Raw genomic sequence first — 24,712 nt, forward strand, 5'->3', positions numbered from 1 at the left:
TGCTGCAGATTGAAGTCTGGGTAGCATGTGGGTATACCACAGACCTTCCACAAAATTCAAACCACCTGTTTCTTAATCTACACACATACCATGATATGGAAGCACTGGCTTTTATGAACTACACTAAGGAGAACTTGTGAGAAACATTATGCTTTTAATGTCTTTGTCACATTTAATGACATCAGTAAAATGCAGTAGGTTTCAACCTCCCTGTCAGGGCTCAGTAAAAACCTTCTCTCACAGATAGTTTTAGCTAAAACCGAACAACGTACAATTGAGATCTGGGAACTCAGAAGTATGACTTCTGGAAGTTTATTTTGTGACATATGAAACCAGGAAGAAGAGAGAAAAGTGAAAATAATAATATATCTACATCTGACCAGCCCTGACTGATTGCTCAAACGTTTTGCAGGAATTCAGGGGGATGGGGTGCTGGCAGTCCTCACACACTGAAGACACACCCATGCCCAACGCTGGAACCCAGACGCGCCCTGGGGAGGGGGAGGCGGGAGGGGGGAGGGGGGAGGGGCCCGCCCAGCTCAGGAAAGATCAGGGCAGAAGTTCAAGGAGGACCAGAAGAGTGAGACCACAGCCGTCACAAATCACCAGAATCGGAACCGAGTGCCAACCAGGATGACAGGAAAACAGTCCATCAAAGGACAGGGAGGATACTCGCTGAAAACTGTGTGTCTCTGAGGTGACCCCGTGCATCGTATAAATCCTGGCTCGAAATCTATGCCAAACAAGTAATCTGGGAATCTACCCGCCCCAGCCCATCCCAGCTCCTTCTCCTGCTGCTGTAATTTCTCTCTGGCCTGCAAAAGTTTTCTTCCAATTTGTAAGTCGTGGCATATAAGCTGCCCATCCACTCGTGATGGGAATTTATACACACACACACACACACATACACACGCACCCACACAATATACAATCATTTATTATGTGTCCAGACACTGTGCTAGATGGTGGGGATTGAAAGCACAATACAACACAGTCTTATGCTCTGTGATTCTCTAATTTAGTGAGAATAACTGCTAACATTGTCTTCAGGGTAACTGTGTCAGCTAAAAATATTTCATTATTAAATGGAAATGATGTTCATTTTTTCTTCTTTCTTACTCTTACGTAAATATACAAATAGTATTACAATTAGGGTCTCTGTATCTACTTTCCACACTGAGTAAATGAAAGTTCTGTAGCAGAAAAAAAGAAATCACTGCTCCAACATTTATTCACTCATCAAACATCTCTTGTAAGGAGCACTCTGACAAGATTATTAGCAGTCATACCATATTAGTACATGCAGCTTAAACGAGATGCCAGCACCACGGCCCCACGGTAATCAAACAGCTCCAATCTTTGTTGCCTCTCCCGCCAGTATGCGTTTGTTCATTTTATTTCTGCTCTTGGCAAGATTTAAATAAAGGCTTTTTACTTTGCTCTACAAATGTTTGCAGCAGCTATGTTACACTGACTTAACACGGCATTAACTCCAGTACAAATATACACTCCCAGATTGCTTTTTGAAAAAGGAAAATGTTTACGATCTTTAGCACAGAAATACTGAATTCATCGGTCTAAAATTTATTTAAAATGTCAGATGAGTTTGAAGAAAATCTATATCTGGAATTCATTTCTGAACAGTGTATAGTTATTACTTTGAATTCAAAGGAAAAGAATACACCCCAGAATATGTTCTGGCTTTCTCAGAATGTCAAGTTCAAGTTCAGTCATATACAGCTACTGTGGGTCTACTCTGCATTACGGGCTAAAAAGTACTTCTCACTTGGTTGCCCTTCTCATTTTAGTATAAATTTTTGGCCCCCCTTCTACAGCAAAACAAAGTATCAGTTCTAAGTGAAGACAACTGAGAAGCATGGGCTGAGAGGAATGTGATTTTATTATCCTTTACATTTAGTGCTCTACCCAGACACTAAACAGGTGGGTCACATAAGAATGAGTTTCCAGAGGTATGCAGAGCAGAGCAGGTGAGAAAAGTGACTCAACACTAGAGAAAACACATCATTAAACTCTTTTAAACCTAATGAATTTGATGGATAAAATACATTTCTATTTTACCCAACTCCCCAATAAATGAACACAATGATAGAATGTTGAGTTCATTGCTCACAATGTAAACCTGTTGTCTTGGAAAAGCCAAAGAACATGAAATCAGTGCTGATATTTTTTCCCCCCCATCCGGGAGACTTGGGAGCTTTCAAAAAGCTGGCGGGGACCTTACAAAAACTCCAACTTTCTCTTTTTCACAATGAGGTACCCACAGTCCGGGGAAACACAGAGTGTTACCTGTGGCTACAAAGCTGGCTGGAGGCGGACAGAATGAGAACACAGGTCCCCGGGCTCAAGCTCACACCCTCGTTCTGTCGTGTTCTGTCGTTGAGTAATGGAAAGAGACAGAAGTACCTAAAACCCCTAGAAATCTACTCACAACACATTCCTTGTCATCTAATGATACTAAATAGATCGGATCATGGATTTTACTTCCACACTATTATAAAGTTCTGTAACTGAACAGAATGCTGCAGGAATTGAATAGGAGGAACATTAAGAATCAAATTACTACACTGTAAAGTCTGTAGAATCATCCCAATGGAGCTCAAGACATCTTGGGGAGTGCAGGTGGTCCCCGATCAAGGCACGATGGTTCTGAGGATGGTCCCGGAGCAGATGACCGAGGTGGCATTGAGGGCACATGGGCAGGACTCTCAGGGCCTGTGTCCCCAAGGAAAACACACCTGCAAATGGGGAGAAGTGTAGGTCCCCCATGTGCTACAACGGGGGTTGTAGTGCTTCTCAATTAACCTCTGCCACCTCTGTTCTCTCAACTGTAAAATAAGGAGTAATAGCCGCTCTGAACATCACACAAGGTGATTGTGAGCACAGATGGAGACTGGGTGTCAAAGGGACGTTAAGCTGGGAAGAGTGTTATTATTATTGTGTGTGTCCTCTCCTCTTAGTGGTGAAGACCCTGAAGTTAGAACAATATTTCTGTGTGTGGTGTACGTTACGTGCAGTACATTAAAAATGAAATCTCCTGGATTCTGCTCCAGAATTGCTGAACCAAAATCCCAGGGGCAGGGACAATGCGCCTATGTTATAGAAACTTCTCTTTGGAGGTCCACCCTCGGATGGGCTGCGTGAGTGAGTGAAAGCCAAGGGCAGGAGAGAGGACAAGCACTGCCCTCGCCCCTGCTACCACCCCCACCGTACAGTCAGGATGTGGTTTGGCAGGAAGCCCCAAACTACTCACAGATGTCTGTCTGACCACAGTCTCACAATCCCCATCACCTCTACCAGAACCAGCCTCCACTTTGACACCTGCAACCCTGGACCCCACACGCCATGCCCAACTTACACCTAAGTGCCTTTGAAAGGGCTGTTTCCTCTGCAGGAAAACTGGGGCTGTCACCTTTCAAGAACCAGCCTGGGTATCCTTCCCTGGCCACTACTTGTGCTACCCAGCACTGCATCTGTGCCTGCTTCTCCCATAGGCAGAACCAACGGTAGGACTTTCAATGCCCGATGAATGAAAGGAAGAACAGAATGCAATTATACTTACAACAATTTCCCCGTCGCCTTGACCACTCTTGTCGTTGCAAGAACTACTCAGATTTCCATTCTACAAAGGGAAGATGTTAAGGAGCTGAGTCACAAACACCTAAATTCAACTACTTTTCCAACACACATTTCTCACTGTTTAGCTGTATGAACTAGGGCCGGTGATCCAACCAGAAACCAGTTTCCTCCCCTGCAAGTGTGAGGTACCGTCACACAGCTCAGCTGCACGTTCAGAGGATTTTCATTAGATCCTGTACCAATCCGTGCACTGCCAGGCACAGATGCTCCGAGAATGTCCACCCCCTTCTTCCCTTTTCCCATTTTCCACACTTTCTAGTGGGTTCTGGAATGGTCTGCAATAGCCACAGCTTGTAACAAACCTTCCTAAAGGAACTTCCTCTCTAAATTTCATCTCTACTCAATAATGTGCTTATAACAGTTTTAAAACTGGCTCTCAGGGAAGGGGGATGGGGGGAAGGAGACCTGATTTTTAGCATTTGCCCATTTCTGTGGGGTGAATATTTCCACCACGGCCAGTTCCAAACTACTGATATGATGTCACTGAACTCAGAGTTGGGAAGAGACACACAGAAGCTCATCTTGGGTCAGTATTCGAATCACATGGATGCCATAGATGTAAAGGACTCCTGGAGGAGAGAGGACAGAAAATGTGATGAGAGCAAGTGATGAGTTTTGAGAACTGACTACCTTTGTTTTTAATATAATTTAATAATTGGCTCACAAAGTTCTGGAACATTGACAAGGTTGCTGCAGAAACCAGGGTACCTCACCCAGAAAAAGCCGACTGTGCACAGTGTTCACAGCAGGGCACCCTGTTGTTCAGACACCTGGAGGGCTTTCTATATGCAGGACCCTTTAAACAGATGCAGGAAGCACAAGTTCAGACCTTCTACGAGGGTGCAATACGGCTACAAGACAGCAGGTGTGTGTATGGCAGTGACCGGGGCACGTGAGCATCGTTCCTGCTGGCAAAGCCCCGTTGCTCCTCTCTGGCTGCGGGGAAAGGATCTCCAGCTCTACCGGCTGCCAGTACCCAGGTGACAGGACGGTGATGACAAAGCTGCTTTGCTGTCATCCTTCTTCCCATCAGGTCCTGTTATATACAATTACTTACATGTCTTGGCTTTTATTTTAGGTCCAGTCTCCTTGTAAGACGCTACACCATGATGTCCAAGTTTCAGGATCCACTCAGCCTCTGAGGCTCTCACTTTACAGGTGAGGATGCTGAGGTGCAGAGGAGGACATGCGCTCCCACGGGAAAGGGGCAGGGGCCAGAAGCCACGTCTTGTATTTTTATGAAAGCACTTGCTCTTCGAAGCACTGAAGGCACTCCATTTTATTTGCTTGTTTGTACAGACACTGACTCATTTCCCAAGGGCTAATAAGATTTATCCTCCGTGACTTACAGAAACCTTTGTGCAGGCTGCTCAGTTCTGGATGTGACACCAAGTGGCCCTGGCCACCTCTGCACCAGGCTGTCTGGATCTGAAGCCTCGCTTGGCAGCGGAAGGGGTAAAGCTCACCAGGCCCCAAGTGTGCTGCTGTGTCAGCGACAAACAGGGAGTCATTAAACCTAAGAACAACCTATGAATTAGGCACTATTAATGCCTCAATTTTATATGAGGAAACAGAAGTTAAGAATCGATTGGACATCACTAGGGCCGGCTTCACGGGCACATGACTGGTAGTTCCACGGGAACCCACGTACCAAGGGCCAGGCTTGGTTTCCTGCTCCCCTGCCATGTTGTGGAGTTCTTCATCGTTGCGTCTTTGAGTCTGTGTGTTCTAAATGAAGTTGGATGGGAGAATGGGACCCCATCATGTGCTCCAGCAGAACAGATGTGTACCACACACAGGTACCACGTGACCACCAATCCTTGCCACCCCGTCCACATACAGCAGCCGTGATGCCCCAGTGTGCCCACCGTGCACAGCAATTCAGCAAGACTCAGTGACTGCATGGTGACATGTCATCTCTGTAACTAAGTGGGGGGTTCCAGAGCCCCGAGAGGCCAAGCTTCCTTGCTCCAAAAGTGGAAAGAAACGCAATCGACCAAGGGCCCCTATCGTGGCCTTTCTTGCCTCCCTTGGGGTCCCTCAGCCACCCGGTTGTCACGTGGCTGGTAAGTGGTAGAGTCAGCATGCCACTCGGCTTTGGCAGCATCTCCTTCAGTCTCCTGAGAAGGGCTGCAGGGTTCATATAGTTTTGGAAAACGTTTATCATGATCTCACCATTAGTGATCTGCACATCTGACAATTATGTGCATATCCCCTTTGACTTTTTTTTTTAATTTTCTCTGAATCGTTGAAGCTGCATTTTCTCCATTCACTGAGCAAGTTGCCACTCTGACCCACGAACACACAACTGTGTTGCCCAACAGAGAATCAGCAAAGCATCCACTTTCAGAGACAAGGATGGCTGAGGCATTTCTAAAAACTTTACTAAAAACAAACACTTGATGAGTTTCATGTAACCTCAAAGTCCTTCTGCTTCTTCTCCCCGGTACTTCATTACCTGGTCAAGGAGCTGTGTTTCACAGCAGGTGGAATCTCTCTGAGGACAGGATGAGTCCTAGGCTGGTCAGGAAGGGGGAGGGGCTGGATGAGCACATGCTGATAGGCAGACTTTCATTCCTCCTCAAAGGGGGTTTATTTGGGTGAACTCAAATGTGGGGGCGAAGCAGCAGGTAAACATTCTGTGTGCTTGGATCCCACGGAGACTCAAAGTCAAGGAACTTCCACCCCATGACCTCAGCATCTCGAAGACCCCCCAACCACACCCAATGGGCTGTAAGTTACATCAGCCGTAAGTCACACCCTGGGATAAGGTGTTACACTAGAAGCTAAGGAAACAACAAAACAACAACCACCCAAAACCTTTAGGAGGGCAGCTTCAGCAAGGGCAACAATGCATTTGCTGGTCACGCAGCCAACTCCATGTCCTTCGACCACTGCATTGTGGTTGTGTTCTAATAATAATAGCCACAGATGCCACCCCTGGACCAGTAGAGATATGCTGATTGACACATAAAACCACTGCTTATCAAAAAAGACCCAGATGATGGACTCTCATTTTACAGAGGAGGAAACTGAAGCCCAGAATCTGGTTAACTTTTTCCTGTTTTGTTATAACAAGAAATAGAAGAAATCACAGACATACATGTAAAACATAAAACTGTAAAACTCCTAGGACGTAACACGGTAGAAAACCTGGATGACCTTGGGTGTGACAATGACTTTCTAGATACAACACTGGAGGCACGGTCATGGAAGGAATAATTGATAAGCTGGACTTCATTAAAATTAAAAACTCCTGCTCCGTGAAAGCAACGTCAAGCGGATGAGACGACAAGTCACATACTGGGAGAAGAAAACATCTGCAAAAGATGCATCTGATAAAAGACTGCTACTGAAGTTATACAAAGAAGTCTGAAAGCTCAACAATAAGAAAAAATCAATCTGATTAAAAAATGGGCCAAACACCTAAACAGACACCTCACAAGAGAAAATATACAGATGACAAATAAGCCTATGATAAGATACTCCACATCCTGTGTCATCAGGGAGATGCAAATTAAAACAACCATGAGATACCACAGCACACCTACTAGAATAGCCAAAACCCAGACACCAACAATACCAAATACTGTTGAGGATGCGGAGCAACAGGAACTCTCATCACTGCTGGTAGCGACGCAGAATGGTGCAGCCACTTTAGAAGATGCTTTGGCCATTTCCTTCAAAGCTAAACACAGCCTTACCATATGATCCAGCAGTTGCACTCAAAGGAGCTGAAAACTTATGTCCACACAGAAACCTGCACATGGATGTTTATAGCAGCTTTATTCATAATTGCCAAAACTTGGAAGCAACCAAGATATGTCCTTCAGTAGGTGATGGATAAATAAACAGTGGTCCATCCAGACAGTGGATATTATTCATCAATAAAAAGAAATAACCATCAAGCCATGAAAAGCCATGGAGGAACCTTAAATGCACATGATTAAGTGAAAGGAACCGGTCTGAAGAGATTAAGTACCAGGTGATGCTGACTATACAACATTCTAGAAAATGCAAAACTATGGAGACAGTAAAAGATCAGTGGTTGCAGGGGCAGGTGAGTGGGGGGTTAGGGGGATGAATGGGCAGAGCAGGGAGGATTTTTAGGGCAGTGACACTACTGTGTGTGATGCTGTAACGATGGATACATGTCTTTATATGTACAAGCCCAAGTGTACCCAAATGTAAACCATGGATTTGGGACATTATGACGTGTCAGTGTGGGTTCATCAGTTGCAACAAATGTACCATTTGGGGCAGTGCTGATAATGGGGGAGGCTGTGCACGTGTGGGGGTGGGGAGTACATGGAAAATCTCTGTATGTTCTGCTCAGATTTGCTAGGACCCTTAAGCGTCTCTAAAAATCTTTTTAAAAAAGTAGAAAAGAGAGAAGAAAAGAAGATCGATTAACACCCACAAAGCCCCCAAAGTGGAGGCCCTGGATTCAGAGACTTAGTCTGCTGGCTCCAGAGCCTGTGTCTCTCTCAGGGTCCACCCTCTACAGTTTACAAAGGGTTTCCCCATACTGTCCACTCAGTGCCATATGGATTTCAGATTAAATGTCCAATTCTGACCTCTATTACACTGAAAAGAAACTTTTCACAGGTCATAAATTTCTAGCACCTGCCTTAATAAACCAAGTATCTGTGTGCAAGTCCCAATGCAGAGATCAGTGGCTGGAATCCCCCAGCTGCGCCTCCACAGCGCTTGTGTTGACACAGACGTGATGATGTGACGTGTTGAGAAAGAGATGGAGACGGAGGCTGAGGGGAGGTGAGGACCAGAATCCGGGACCAGAAACCTCATCTACTCACCCTCATGGTAGAGTCTGGGGGCTTTGGAGACAAGCACAAGAAGCCAACTTGCTTCTCTTCTTAAAAAGGAAATTTCTAGCCTCAGGTTGTACCTGTTCCCACATGTGTTAATTATGGTCGAAAAGTGTGAATCACGGAGTGAATGGCAGTAAAAACCCTATGAAGGGCAGGATTCTTGAAGGAGCGCCATCCATCCCTTTCCATGACACCTCAGCCATGGGATACAGAGTCGGTGGGTGGAGCTCCACGCCCCATGGCAACAAGCCCCTGTCTGCCCTGAAAGGAGCGTCTTTTATTCAAGAAATATCTTCGGGAGCAGTTTGCGAGCCCTGGGTGACTCAAAGGTGCATTAGATGAGCTTCCGCGTCTAGGAACTGTCGGTGGGGGGTGTTGGAGAGGATTTGGAGGGGGCAGCCAGGATATCCACAGCACAGGACCCCGGTGCACAGGAGACGTGAACAGCGCTGAGGCCGTCCTGCGGAAGGAGCTCTGGTCTGACTCACTAGGATTCTGGGTCTGGATCAGGATTAGGATCAGGATCTGGGTCCGGACCTGGATCAGGATCTGGGTCAGATTCAGGATCTGGTTCTGGGTCAGGATCTGGGTCAGGATATGGACCAGGATCTGGATCTGGGTCTGGGTCTGGACCAGGATCTGGATCTGGATCAGGATTAGAACCAGCGTCTGGGTCTGGTGTGGATCAGGATCTGGGTCTGGATATCGCTCAGGGTCTAGATCTGGATCAGGATCTGGATCAGGATTAGAACCAGCGTCTGGGTCTGGTGTGGATCAGGATCTGGGTCTGGATATCGCTCAGGGTCTAGATGAGGATCAGGATCTGGACTTGGGTCTGGAAGGGCACAGGTCTGCAGGGGTGGCCAGGAGCTGGGGAAGGCGGCTGCATCTCCCACAGCTCCCTGTGCACAGAGCTTCACCCCTTCCACTCAGATACTCCAGGAAATAGCAAACCCAGGCAGCTCTGTTCATTTCTTCCAGCAAGCAGAAAACACATTTCTTCTCATCTTTTCATCTTTTCCTCCAGAAGCCCCCAAACAACAACTGCCCTTTGAACTCAGTGATATGCATTGCTGTCCCAGGGAGCCTGCTGAGATGGGGCCAGAGGGACCCCTCCGCCTGTTTTCTCGGTCGGGGAGGGAGAGGCTGGGTGTACACAGTGCAGACGCCCCTCCCTCTGTCTCCCCTCCCTGGGCAACTTCAGAGCCGTCAGTCAGACTCTTCCAGAAGGCAGAAGAACCCTGGTGAGGGAGAAAGGATTTGTTTGCTTTTAAGTGCTTCTCATTAACTTGACTGATAGCTGAGGCCTTGCTGTCAGCAGTGCAGGGATCTGTGGCTGAAGCTGAAGCCCCCCGAGCTCCGAGGGGACTCCTCTGACACCTGCGCCCCTCCCCTTCCCGACACGCAGCCGTGCTGGACACAGAGGCGCCAGGGAGACAGATGACCTTTATTTACCTGTTTGTCAGTACTGCACAGGGGCCACCTCTGTATGGAGCCATGTCCCCCTTTGCCTGGTGTGACTGACGGGTCTGGGGTGACTGCCACCTGCAACATGGCCAGTGGGGGGGCACGGAGAGCCCCCTACACAGGAAGTCCCCTGGGGGTCAGGGGTGTCACTCAGCCATCACCGCGACAAGGAATCCTCCCAACCACCCCACAGCGAGATTCTCCGCCTTTCATGTGGCAGAGAGCTGAGGGCAGTGTGCACATCACCTCCTCCTTTCCCAGGACAAGGGCTTTCTTTCCAGAAAAAGAACAGACACAGTTATTTTGGTGAGCAAACTGAATGCTTCACAGCAATTCACGAAGAGGGCCTCAGATGCTGAAATTTCCATTTACTTCAGGTATTCCCGAAGAGTAAGCACGGGAAAGGCAGGCCCTCTTGTTCAGCCTCAATTATTCATCACCCGTTTCTCCGAGGCCACAAAATCGTGCAGACTTTGAGGCTCCCTACCGGAGAGTAAACCTTCTCAAGGAGTCTGAAGCAGTTGGAAAAAAGAAAACCAAACAAATAAACAAGCAAAACAGCAAGCCCATTACAAAGGTCTAGGCTGAGTTCACGCTCTCTGCTAAAAGCTTGGGACCCACCAGAAACCAGTTTTAACACCCAATGGGTCTGAGTTCCCAGAAAAGCACAACGTCAGTTGGGTTGCTTTCATCACAGGGCTCGCCCTTCCTGGCTGGCACCAGAATTCCAGAACCCGGTAACAGAATTTTCTAACCACATCTAGTTATCAAAAACCTTGTCCAGGACAACAACATAATTAAAAAGTGCAGAGAAGCCCACCGGTAATGCAAACCTCATTAAGCTGCCACAGCGTGACTCACAAGGAAAATTAGAAGGGCTTGAGGGTGTGCAGAGAGCTAAGGTCCTTAATAAAAATGGAATCCTTTTCACAGATTTTTCACATTTTAATACATTACTGTAAATAACAGTAACACCTGATGCTCTGGGACCCAACCCAAAGAGCTTCCTTTGCCTGGTGTGTGTCTCCAGGACAGACTTCAGTCTGTGTGACTTTGTGGAGACCCCGGGCAGTGGGGGGGGGGGGGCGGTAGGGGGAGAGGGGAGTGTGTCACCGGATGGAACTGCCAGGTGTCACAGCCAGCAGCATGGCTGCTAATAGCCAACACACACGAAGTCATTAAAATCCACTTAACTAGATTATGAAAGCAATTTAAAATTATTTCCTTGGATGAGAGGAAGGCCACACTTAGGTTCCTCTCTCTTCCTTTGCAAGCCATTCCCCTGTATCTTAAGCACATGTAAATGGAACAAGAAAACAGTTTATTCAGATGCCCTATGTATTTTTTTTTTGAAACTCCATGTGCTCTCACGAAATTCCTGCAATGTTCTATGTACCACTGAGAATCATTTGAAGTCCCTAACTTCAACCACTGGTAATGTTTTTAATTTTCATCCTAGTTTGGGTTCAGGGTAAGGGAAAGAGTCCCTTTAATTAACTGACTCACCCGGGCCTGCCCCAAGCTCTCACTTGACCTTTTGGGAGAGAAATGCACAGTGCTTAGCACACAGAGGATGTGAGTCCGGGATGATGCTTTGAAAATACAGCAAGCTCCATATAAACTCTAATGACCCAAATGCAGGCTGACCCTCTGTCCCTGGAAGGTGCCCTCAGCTCGGGTGGCTGTCTCCTGCAGGGAGTGCTGGGAGGTCGCGGTCATGGCCACACCTGACACTCAGGGCCACGTCTGACACACGGGAGGGGAAGCACAGCACAGCACCGTCCCCGGCTTCCCACCGAAGGTGTGTGTTAGCGTCCCCACTTTCCCCACTTGCACCTGGTGGGCCTGAATTCTGGGTCGAGGCACTGCATTTACAACCCTTCATGGACAGCTGATATTTTATACTTTCCCCTAGAGGGAACTTCCCAAATTTTAATAAATATTCACAGATGATTTGTGGGCAGGAAGAAAAAAAAAGCAGCCCAACCACAAACACCCCTGAGCACATCCCTGGGCGCAGCCCTTTCATCACATCAGGTGCTGATAATGTATGTGGCTCTAATTGTTAGAATTTGATACATTTATGAATTCCAGACGAGTGCCTTTATAAACTCTCCCTGGGCAGACCCTACCCCGTTTATTTACTAATTACTGACCAATTATACGTACCTCTCACTTGTGAATGCTTTGTTAAAGGAAGGTACAAAGATGCCCAACCACATTTGTGATAATTATGAAATTATCCACTGCTTTTCTCTGTGAGATTCAGGGAGGTATAAAAATAATACGGTTAGGAATGGTTTAACTTTGACTTCCCAACATAGCTAGTAAATGTGTTTCTCCAACGTGATGAACTGCAGCTCGGAAGATAATGTATGTACAGAATGGCCTACCGGATCCATGGTCCCTTGTCCTGAGAAGGTCCTGTGTACCACTGGATCGCTAGAACCATGGGAGGTATGCACATGGGGATTCAACTTGAAAAAAAAGACCAAAGATTCCCCCCTTCCCTTCTATTTTTCAGAAATTGTGTGTAGGGAGCAGACAGTAGTTCTTCCATTCTGCTGGGATTTTAGCTCCATTCACTTGACATGGATTAAGCACCTGAGCTCGGGCTGTGAAGTGTGCTAAGTGCCCGGGACACATCTTCAGGGCTGCTTGCAAGGACCTTACCATTAAGGGAGGTGAGAGAGGAGTAGACAGTCAGTTACCATACACTCCTGTGCAACACTAAGTGCAACAGCCAAGGGACAGGCTGCAGCATGGAAGGGTGTTCCTCACCGTGTGTGTGTGTGTGTGTGTGTGTGTGTGTGTGCATGCGCGTGACGGAAGCCTTGATGATGGAGCGACAAGAACTAGGGTGGTCATCCTTAGATTCACCCCAATGTGGTCAGAGCCTAAAAGTGGGAGAGTGGACGCCATAAGCTGGGGGCCAGTCCAGAAGCACACGATGTTCAAAACATCCCAGACTGTGTCCTGGAAGCAGTGGGGGCGCCAGGGGTATCTAAGGAGAGGAGAAGGTCAGCGATCGAGCTTTGGGTGTGTCCAGCAGGCATGATGGACAGGGGTGCAGGAGGCGGGCAAGAGGGGACGAGACACCTGTAAAACAACTTCCTAGTTCCTAGGAGCTCCTTCCGCTACTAACAGTGCAGGCTCCCCTCCATCTTTCTGTAAAGAATATGATAAACACTAGAAGCTGAATCCCGAGACACACTTTGCCCTCCAGAAACTGTAAAGGCCACTGTCTCCATCAGGAGGGAGACTGGATAGGCACACAAAGCAGAGTCACATATTTTGAGGCCACTGATGCAGCGCATGCCCAAGGACACCCTGCAGAAAAGCCAGCATTTGCAGAGGCAGCTGCCTTTTCAAGAGGCAGAAGCCCCAGGTCTCTGCACGCCCTGTGGGCTCCGACTGCCCCATGCCACCTGACTCTATCGGCACCTGGCTTTGGGTTTAAGCCAAACTTTTTGGCTTTAGGAAAATCCTGAATTTATACAGTATAATCTGAGTACATCAGCTTTTTATGAAGCCATCTGCCTGTTATCCTTTTTACTTTTAAAATCACATTTCAGTATCTTATTCTCTTCTTTTCTACACATTTGAAGATATCAGTGTACCTTTTCTTTACATCCCTTTGAACTTGAATGTCTGCTGCAGTGGAAACCTCTTTCAAAGTTGGTCCAGGGACTCCAAGTAGAGCCCAGGCCACTTAGAGCCTAGACTGAGGTTTCAGATTTTTCTAGTTCTTAGATTTTTATTTATTATTTCCAAATTGCAACGTAGACTGTCTCTGTGAGGACAAAAAAAATTCTGAAGAATCTATATCAGTTTAATCTTCCATGTCCTGTGGTAATTTCCTCTCTTCCTTCCTTCCTTCTTCCTTTTTCCTCTCCCTTTCTCCCTTCCTTCCTAAGGAACACTGATTTACAGTGTTGTGCCATTCTGCTGCACAGAAAAATGACTCTGTTTTACACATATACACCTTCATTTTTTTAGTATTCTTGTCCATTATGGTTTATCTCAGGAGATCGGATATAGTTCCCTGTGCTGTACGGTAGGAACTTGTTTATCCGTCCCGCTGAAATTTTCTACAAGCCAGTTCTTTAGAAACATCTCCTAAAACAGTCTAATGATATTGTGTAAAATGTTTCATAGAACTACCCATCTATCTATGTCCGCTTGCAATAGTAAGGTATCCAAATCCACAATTCAGAGGCTACAAGTTGCTGAATGAAATTAAATACAGTTTGTAAAGAAAACTTCATTTTAAAGTGTTTTTTCCTCATATAAATGTTACAGATTCACCTTTATTTTTAATTAACTGAAATAAGGTAAAATATATCTTCAAGGTTTGAGGGTAATGCAGTCACTAGCTTTTAGTACATTTTAAAATTTAAGTTTGATCCTGTGGTTGACCTGAATTGAAAGAAAGATCTATAGCATCCAACAAATGGCAAGACCAAGCTCTTATGTTATTCACAATAAAATGCACTTTATACAGCATGGAAGTTTCAATGGTGAACACATGTCAAACTTTCTACTTTAATAGCACAACCGGTATTTCATTCCAGGTTAACTCTGCCTTAACTCCAGAAACAAATACTAAACTGTTAAAATGTTATTTTGTTTAAACTTGAAGTTAAGCAGGTGACACACAACCAATCTATTCTGTTAGAAATCAGGGGAGTGGTTACCTATTGGGTGAAAGTGACCAGAAAGGGGTACAAGGAGGCTTCTGCGATGCTGGTGATACTTGTTTCTTGATCTAGCTGTTTACACAAGTATATCTCGTTGATGAAAAGTCCCAAACTTTACAACTTATGATCTGTGTGTGCACAGCTGGCATTGGCATAGGATTTAATAATTAACTTTTCTATGTAGCAATCCTCTGGTTAGAGACACAGATGAAGGAAACAGGAATAAAACCGAATCCTGGAGAAATGACACAGCTTCCTCCCAACGATATACATGGACACAGGAAGCCCAGGAATGAGGGAGAAAGGCAGAGTTCTGAACTCTCGGGAGGAAAAAGCAAGTGGCAGCTGGAGGTGGGGTCGGGTGGGGATGTCAGGTCTCTATGCAGCTCTTTTCTCTTCCCAAATCCCATTGGACACCACACACTCCTGCTTTGAGGAGCAGCAAGGAAACAGGCATGAGGGCTGGTATCCCAACTCTGGATGTTTGGGCAAATCTGGTCTGGCCTCTCTGCCTGGCAAGGGAATCCTAACCTTGCTTCTCCACATCCTTCCGACATCCCGGGAGGTGGCTGGGGACACTGTTCCCCCTCTATCTTTTGTACCTGAGGTTGAAGAAATTTGATACATGAGCGTACATGAAGCTGACAAGAACAACGTCACGTGAAAGTCAATGTAGTTTTGTGAATTAAAAAAAGTCGAGAAAAGAAAGACACGCTCCACACCTGTTGTGTCCCATGGTGTCACTCCCCCTGCACCCAGAGTTCAACAAAAGAGCGGGGCTTTGAGTGTCTTGGGGTGAACTTTACCATCCGTCCCCCGTTCTCCCCACACAAGCAATGAGGCCGTGACAGTCATGCGTTTTGTCCATCCTACAAACCGCCAGCACCAAGGAAAGGACATTTCATTTTGAGGTACACAGGTGAATGGACGTCCCAAGGCACTTAAGGAAAAGTGTCCTTAGTAAGTACACAGAGTACACAAGGGGAATGTTTACACACCTATTACAACCATCAATCCTGCTCTTACCCACTATTTAAAAATACAGTATAAAGCAAACCAACACACACACACCTGACCTTCCTCCTATAATTCTGTCCTATGTCCACCTCTCCCCACACAGAGAACCTGAATTTTCACTTGAGAGAAAAGAGTATGTGGGCTCATAGAAAATACATGCCCTGGATAGCGAGTTAATCAGTCCATGTATGCCTTTCAGTTGGGCAAGGAATGGCTCTAAGGAACATCCCTCTGGCCAGGCTGCTGGGGTCCAGGCATGCAGGGACCTGGCTGCTGGCTGGAGCCGTCGCCCCGGGCACGTAAGGCTGTCACCCTGCACCTCATGGACACAGTAATTCCCAAACGTGTTGGCCACCGTGCAGGGTCCCTTCATCTATTTCCACATTGTAAACTCACCTCTTATTTTCAGTGTGGTGTGGGTGTGATAAGTTCAAGATAGATAAGTTCAAGATAGATTCATTTTGCCAGGAGAAAACACACACTACGCATCTGATCCCACCCAGAGTGTTCCACGTGAGAACTGGGTTCCACGGATCATCTAGAAACACAGAGGTTCCCTGGTCTAGGATTCCTCTGACTGTCCCTTAAGTGGCATATTAATTAATACAATTTTGAACTCTATGCTTACCAGTCATGAAAATATTGAAAAAAACCCAAGCCAAAAATTAATTCTGCTCTTTTTGTGTATGTATCAAACAGCGATATGTCGGGGGTATTCCTGGGTATACCCAGATTATAACACAGTATTTTTGAATTTTGTGGTGAAAAGTACAAAGTGAGGCCAGTACAGAAATGCTTAGGTGTAACTTACAGAAGCCAGTACACCTTACAGACACATTCCTCCTACTGTCAACTCAATTTCTGAAACTCTCTCTTCTCAAATAGTTAATGAAAGAATCTCTTTAATGGCACTCTCCAAATTCAGTCATTATAAAGTACCAAGCACTGAGTCAGGCAAATTAATTAATTAGCTCAACTCTCCCAGCTACTAACTTTGAACACAGGGCAGAGGAATATAGTTTGTAACCACACCATTGACTCAAAGGGAAAAAACGGCCCTTTGGAAAGTGGAGATTATATGCCTACATACACATTACATACATGTACATATACGTATATATTAACATCAAGCAAACCATGTTGCACTGTCAGCTTCCTATTATTCATAAATTGCTCAAAAAGTACCTTGGGAATTAGAGGGTATAGTATTAAAAAAAAAAAGAAAAAGGAACAAAACAGTTGAGCTTATGGTCTTAATTCTTTTACCTAAAGTCTGAAGTGGTTAGAGAACTTTACAATTCAGGGCAACTTGAAAGAGGTATCTGTTCTCTGGGAGAGAGAAGGACTCACCTCCACTATTTGGCCAACTTCAGGTGGACCTGAAATACCTAAAATGGCCCAACCTCTTTCACAGTAGCCAGCAGCTAACTGATACCAGGACTCCAGTCACCTGGCCCGGGCCCGCCCAACGCCCTGAACACCCTGCTGAAGATGCCGCCCCAGGAGTCAGTCCCCAGGATCAAATACATCCCACAGGCCACTCCGAGTACCTGAAGACTCTGACATTATAAGAACACTCACACTGCACACACACACAGAAATAAGTGTGTTCCCACACACAGTCTACTTATAATAAGCTAAGAGTACAATTTAAACCCTAAACATTTTGGAGATCTTCCTACCCCACTGATAATCTGGAATTCTCCAGAGATCAGTGATATAGGAAAAAGAATGTTCTCTCCATCAGAAGGCCAGGGTTCTAGTCCTGAGTTGGTTTCTCAACAGCTGTGAATTCGAGCCATGAATACTAACGTGTCCCAATTCAAGTTCTCTCTCCTCATCACTGTTGTAAAAACACATCAATGTATGGATGTATTCCTCCTGTGTTGAAGTGTAAGTGTGTGTGAGTGTGTGCAAATGTGTGTGTGTGCTCAAGTGGTCTTGTAAAAGACAGCCCTCTTTTTTTTTTTTTTTTGTATTCAGACTTCTCAGGGGATACAGTTTTCCCAATTGTAAAATATAATTTACATAGTAAGATCCCTCATCTAATAGGAAAAACAAGTTCCTTCATTTAGGCGTGCACCTAGAGTTTCACACCATCGCTGGATTAACTGTATCATTTAGAAAACAAATCCTGTATTAATTGTATATTTTTCTACCCATTTGTGGCCAGAGGTACGAATATAGGTTTTTAACACATAATACACTTATATTTCAAAAAAGTCATCAGTACACTTTCGAGGAAGCTGCTTTTCACATTTATTTCTGAACCATAAAAGCTATTGGATTATCTACGAGATTTACCCTTTCCCAAATTTAATTTAAAGCCAAGTCATTTTAGAAGCCACAATTACCAACATGCAAGAATCTCTACTTGAAAAATTTGTATGATTTGAACATGGAAAACCAATTGTTCTAAATTTAATAAAGCATTTTCCTCTCAGGCTCAAGTCCTAGAAGCAGCCTAGCATAGGACTAAATATATAAATTATAAGCTTCCAAAAACAGAGGCTTCTGATCAAGACATTGCAGGATTTTTCTTTACAGTGTTTTCCCTAATGCGTTAGCCAATACATTTTTAAATGTCCCCGGCGACTACTTTCTAAGCTTGTGCTCTTCACCGACCCAGTAACTCAAAGCACAGGGGTAATTCTTTTGAATCTTAGCTTAAAACTTTCCTTGGGAATGTCACTGCTGTGTCACCTTGTGAGCCTGATTTTCATCCTAATACTGCCCACTTGGATAGTCCAAATGGCAGGGGCCACCTTTAAGCTGCAATTCAAGCTTCTTTCTGCCTCCAGCTTCTAGACCACATGGGCTCCCTGCCTCCCTGCCCACCACCACTGCCCCACCCCCTCGCCTGGACAACCTTCCTGGGCGAGCATGCCCAGCTGAGGCTGGGAGCTCCCAGTCAGTCCTCCTCTGGCCCCATAACGGCTCGAGGAGTCAGTCCCCTTTCTCTGCACAGCAGGATCTCATCTTACTGCTTGGCCTTTGGAGACACACAAACCCAAGTTCAGATCCCAGCTCTGCCACATTCTCACTCTTGAGACAGGCACTTCCTCCTTCTGAGCTCAGTCTCCCCACCTGTAAAATGGGGATAATAACCCACCCCACCCCAGGTTGTGGACACGGTGTCCCTTCATCCAGTGCAGACCTTGAAGAGGTGGCCATGATTATTCTTGGAATCACTGCTCTCCCCAGGGCAACATGGTGTTGGCAGCGATGTCTAGCATGATAACTAAAGGTTAGTTTTTTTTGAGCAGAGGAATCAGCTTTTCGGTATACCAGAATACACAATTATCAATTCTGTGCAATCCCAGCACCAGAGGACACCTTGGAGAGGGTTTAACCTTAGCCTTCATCTTGCAGCCCTGGAAACCACACACCAGTCACTGCCGGACTCGGGTCCAAGAGGTCTCTTTGCTGCTTCACTACCTGAGAAAATCCAGTGCAAAACCGCAACCACAACCCACACACCCTCCTTAGAAACAACTGCCTGGAACTGGGAATTCTTTCCTCGAGAAGACCACAGGGGGCAGCAGAAACCAGGAGGGCCACAGACAGTTCTCTGCAGACAATTCCCTGAGAGTGGGCGGCAGTGCTCTGATGTCACTTCCATCCACAGAGCAATTCCTCCCCAAAGCAGGAGGGACTTGGCACTGTGGGACAGCTGGCAACCTGCATGTGGCCAACAGAAGACAGTAGCCAGACCACTGCTGGGACTCAGCTTTTACCAAGTGGCAAGTCTAGGACAGATGCTAGTGCTGGACCAAACCGCCGGCTTTGGACTGCTCGGGCCACACCTCATACCCTTTACACTAAGGGCAGCACTTCACCCACAGGCCAGGTGGGTTCTAAGCAGTAAGAATTGCAACACTTCCCCATCAGTTCTGAAGGGGGGTTGCGGTTCTTGGAATTTCAGGACAGGAGGGGACTTGGTAATGGTCATAATAAATCCATGTTTCTGCTCATGCCCTGTGTATTTCATCATGTTCACAAATAAATCTCTCAAAAGTAGAAAAATGGCAGATGTAGTAAATCGACAGTCTGATGCTTATAAACTAAGAGTAGCTGGTCGCCTTCTACAGCACACTCAGGGTGTGTGTAGACTTGACACCAACTTGTTAAGAACGTTGAAAACTGCTGTGTAAAGTACTCCTCCACTGTCCTGATTTCAAAATTAGTATCTGATTCTATGTAATTATTTCTCTTACAGTCAGTTGTCAATTTCATCCTAAAGTTCTTTTTAAAGAAGTTTTCAATGCTTAAAATCTCAAAGCTTAACATACACCTACCTTGAAGGCACTATCTTTCACTAAGACATTTAAGCAAGTCAAATAAAGTAGTTCACTTAATAAGTAAAATTTAAGATCACATAATAGAAGGTCCAGGAGGGGAAAAACACTGTACACTTAAAGCGATGTGAATATTAAAACAAAGACTGCCCCAATTATCAATGCATGATATTTTTATTCAAAATTATCGAGTAAGATACCAGATCTGAAAATTAATTAAAAGTTTCTCAAAGGGCAAATATCTCCAAGTTTCTGGAAAGGAACCTGTCATTTGCTTACTGAAGCAGTAGGTACAGAAGTCTAGAAATGAGTTTGTCTTTGAAGGGCAGGCTTGAGCACTTGAGAAATGCTTGGATAAATTGTAGACCCAGAGTATAAAATTTCAGTTAGTATAAGCAATAGATCGGAGACTCACACACTTACATCATCTCAGGAAGAAGAGAATCTCAGAAAAAGAGCTCCAGAAACAAACATCTACAGGAATTTCTCAGCAACCACTTTACCATTTAACCAATCTCACAGGCGCCCACAAATCCTTCCCTAGACCCAAATTCCGTCTTCACCCCTTAGTAAACCTTTTCCCTCTTAATTATTCTCATCAGAGACAGCACAGTTGATTGCCCTTCTCTGCATAATAAATCCATTCACATTTTTTCAAACATTAAGTTATTTCAGCCTTGAATCCTCCAGTTGAAATGTCCTCATTTCTTTATCTTTACTTCCCAGATCGCGTGCACCACATAATACACTCACCAGATGCTGGTCTCCACTCTGAACTCTCTCCCACTCTCTCCCTTTCCTGTCTAAATTGTGGGGCTCAGAACCCCACTAAGAGCTGAGGCTCACACCACAATCTCTACAGAGATTCAGCTCAAAGCTCCAAAACCTTCAACTGCACCAAGCAAAAAAGGTAAAATGCTCCCAGTTTCTATCACTCAGAACAGAAATTGTATCAGGAATTCCAAAATGTTTGAGTGACTTCTTTTTTCACCTAGCTGTAAAATTCAAGGCAATTCACCCATTATCTTAGAACTCTCCCCATTTTGATCACAATATCCATTCCCCACTGTCAAGTTTTCCTGATAAATTAGAGGGAAATGCAAGCCTTCAAGTGTTGTAAAAATTTTGGTTGCCAGTTTCAGAAAAATAACAGGGTAAAAATAAGTTCAGGGCTACACATCATTTTTCCTTTTAAAAGAAAATGTTAACCCCAAGTTTGCAACAACAGCATTTCAATTTTTGAAACTCATTGGTCACTAATTTTATTTCAATATGGCAAAGATTGTTGGCCAAAATGTCAAAAAATGTGAATATCAAGTAACTCGCATGAGGCTTTTAAAATATGCAGAAAGTACTTAAAATGCCTTCCGAGTCCGCCAACAATGTCCTCACCAAGTAGACAGCCCGCCGCGCTGATGATCAGCTGGCCCCTTCACTGTTAGAACGCCAACCGCACGGAAAGCAAATATTTCGACCAAATACGGTTTGTCTCTCCTCAAATTTTCAGCCTGACCACTAAAAATACGTTCACCAACAATCCAGCCAAGCATTACTTTTCTTCCAAAGTGCTTCTTGGATTAAAAAACAGCTTTGAAAGTTCAGCCTGACAAAACAAACATGGTACTAGGAGGAGAGACCTGGAAGGCGATCACAAAAAGTCTCATTTAAATTCCTGGAAAGCACGGCTTCTCCAAACAGCTATTCAGATAGCTTTGGAAGGAGGCATCACTTGCTTCGTTCGAGCCAGGAGTTTAACTTCACTCCGTCCCTCTGCATCGCAAAATCCCGACCAGGTGGATGTTACATTCCGTACCCCAAATGCATCAAACCTCCACTCGGTACACGGTGCAAAGTAAAACAGCTCAAAAGCAGGAGTTTTCCTCGCGCAAGTGGGCAAGAATGAATACCCGAGTACTCAGGATTCTAAAGATCCCCTCAGCCCCTAAACGTCTCAGCTACAGAAAACTAGAAATCAATGAAACACACTTTAAGCTTTAAGAAGCGCAGTTTTGCCTGCGGGTGGGGTTGAGAAAGACAATTAAAGACCTCGATTCCCTTCCAGAGCCAAAATTAAAGATCACTGTTACTGAGCCACCAGGGCACACTGTGTCCTCCTGTACCCAAAGCGCAAGTCTTCCGGTGGGGTCACCTCTCTAAGAATTTCCTGCTTCTCCCTGCAAACCGCCCTCAAAGTTCCCCCCCCCCCCCACAGGTCTGGGTGCGGGTCCCCGAGTTATAACTCGGTGCTGAGCTGAGCCCCGGCTGCGGCGACCCCGCGGCAGACGCCTGGCACCGCCCGACCGCGAGCCCTCGGTCGCCCACCTTCTCCGGACGCCGCGCCTCCCGGCGCCCGACCCCGCGGCGCTGGAGTCGGGGACGAGCGTGTCACATCTTCCTCTCTGGCGGCCGCTCGGGCACGCGCCACGCGCTCCCACAATCGCACCGACTGGAGCGGAGACCCAGGGCGCGGGCGCTAGACGCGCGCGCGGCTCAGCAGCTCCCTCGGCTGCCGCCCGCCTCCGCCAAGCAGCCTCCCGGCGCCGCCCCGGAGCCCAGGCGACCCGCGCTCGCTTCCCGGGCAGCCGGCGGAGTCGCCTCCGGTCCTGATTGCTGGGCGCCGGGCGGCGGCGGCGGGCGCCGGGGTCTCGGCCTCTGGGCCGGCGCGGTGCTGCGCTCAGCCCGCGCCGCGCGCCTCATTGTTCCCGGCGGCGGCTCGGGGCTCCCGGCCCCCTCGCGGAGCCTGCGCCGCGCCCCGCCCCTCGCCCGCGCGCCCCTGTGCCCAGCCTGCCCCTCCGCCTCCGCAGCCTCCTCCGGCCTCCGCTCCCGGCCCAGCTCACCTGGCTGGCGGCCGCCGGCCCGGGGAAGTTACCCGTTCGCTCCCCACGGCCCCGGCCCCGCTGCCCAGCCGGGGCGGCGCAGGGGGTGCACGGCCGAGGGCTCCCCGGCTGCGCGCCGAGCCCGGCTTCTCGGCACCGAGTGATCGCAGACTCTGGCGGCGCAGCGGCCTGAAAAGGCACGCCTGTCCCCACCGCCGCCTCAAGCCAGCCCCGGTCCTCCGGGGGTCACCTGCACAGGCTCCGCCCGACACCGCGCGTGGCACCCGCGGGCACTCGGGCCCCGCCGGCGGCAGGGATGCAGGGATGAGGACGGGCTGTGAGTGGCGGGGAGGGGTCGGGGCGCCGGGCCCCGCGGAAGTGAGTCTTTGTGCACCCCGCTCCGACACACCCTCCCGCGGCGCGGAAGGCCCGGCTACCTGCGCGCGAGGCAGCGCCCGGGAGCCGGCCGGGTGGGACGCAGGGGGGCGAGCGAAGCATCTTCCTGGCCCGCTGTCTCCCTTTGTTCCGCGCTCTGTGCCGGGCTCCGCGCCGCCGCCTGGCCCTCGCTCCCGGGAGCTTCTCCGAGGCGCCCGGGTTCGGGGTTGGAGCGGGAGCGGGCCACCTGTCCCTGGGAATTCCCTAGTGCCCCGTCCGCCTGGCCTCCACGCCGCCTGCGCCCGGCCCGGAGAGGGCCGTCAAAGTTCTCCGGACGGCAGCACCCGGGCTGCTGGCCTGGCGCGCAGAGAACCCGGCGCGGGAGCCGCGGGTGGGGCCGCAGATCAGATGTCCGTCTGCCCGCGTGCGGAATGTCCATTTGTCGCCCCGGCCCTCTTCCCTTCCTAGGGGACCGCAGCCGGTCCCGGGACCGAGACCGCGCAGCCCTTTGTTTGCTGGTAAACACGCGCCTTTGAACTTCAACGCGCTCCCCCAGTGCGCGAAGGTGACGGTGGGCAGTTCACTACTCGGTAGTCCTCCAGCGTACCAAGAAGGCTGTTGGGGCAGCGTGGGGGTGGGGGTGGGGGTGCTCCCAAGTGTAACAAGGTTGAGTTGAGTGACACTATCAGGTAATGCCCATCTCAGAGGGACAGGTTACCCCTGGCCCATCCAGCCCAGGTCCCTACGCGGGCTGACATTTTGGAGACAGAAATCCTTCATTAAATACACTATTTTAAAATTCATATGTACGTTCATTGATGTCATTGAAGATTTTTAGAAGAAAACAGTGAACTAGATACCCAATTCATTCAGTATTTATTGAGTGCCTAGTATGTGCTGGGGACTCTGGGTCGGGCAGTAGACACGGGGAGGGGAGTAGAATCTCTTTCCTACCCTCAGGAAGCTTGCAGAAATTGAAAATGTCACCGGGATTCAACTAAAAGCTACTGGGCAAAATGCATTGCCCTCCATTAAAAGTAGGGGGCCGGGGAGTAAAACAAAAAAAGTGATGGGATTTCCCTGGCGGTCCAGTGGTTAAGACTCCAGCGCTTCCAATGCAGGGGGCATAAGTTCCATCCCTAGTCATGGCACTAAGAATCCCGCATGCCACATGGCAGGCCAAAAGCTTAAAAAAAAAAAAAAAAGTTAAAAAAACTGTGGGCCTAAAAAGCTTTCCCTGTGTTCCCCCAATTATGGTGACAGTTTGAGACACCTGGATTCAGAGGAACTGCATTGAAAGGACAATGTGTCACACGGATTTAGAGAAGAGTGTTTCATAAATGTGGAATAGGAACAATATGGCTACAAAAAAAGTGATTTGATAGAGTCTTGGGGCCAGTGGGGGTGGGGTAATGCAGAAAAATCTGCCCCTGATCCCCCTAGGAACACCAGGCAGGTAGCAAGCTATATGGTCTTGGTTTTCTCTTCTGTGTGATGCACATAATGGTATCTACCTTCAAGGTTCATCGTAAGAGAGAAATCAGGTGTTG

The 24,712-nt window shown here is 47.4% G+C and overlaps 1 protein-coding gene across 4 annotated transcripts in view; it reads right to left on the reverse strand.

Annotated features, from left to right (window-relative positions):
• ST6GAL2 (ST6 beta-galactoside alpha-2,6-sialyltransferase 2) overlaps positions 1-23,146 on the reverse strand; it is a 64,491-nt gene extending 41,345 nt beyond the window's left edge. For 2 of the 4 annotated variants that reach the window (XM_057743271.1, XM_057743268.1), the window contains exon 1: positions 22,809-23,146. The gene's annotated coding sequence lies outside the window, so the exon portion shown is untranslated. Of the gene's footprint in view, positions 1-3,580; positions 3,607-22,293; positions 22,651-22,808 lie in introns of those variants that run through there. The other 2 variants (XM_057743269.1, XM_057743270.1) reach the window with 2 other exon arrangements.
• Positions 23,147-24,712: the final 1,566 nt, after the last annotated feature.

This window comes from Hippopotamus amphibius, chromosome 7, assembly GCF_030028045.1.
Source record: "Hippopotamus amphibius kiboko isolate mHipAmp2 chromosome 7, mHipAmp2.hap2, whole genome shotgun sequence".
Taxonomy (NCBI): domain Eukaryota; kingdom Metazoa; phylum Chordata; class Mammalia; order Artiodactyla; family Hippopotamidae; genus Hippopotamus; species Hippopotamus amphibius.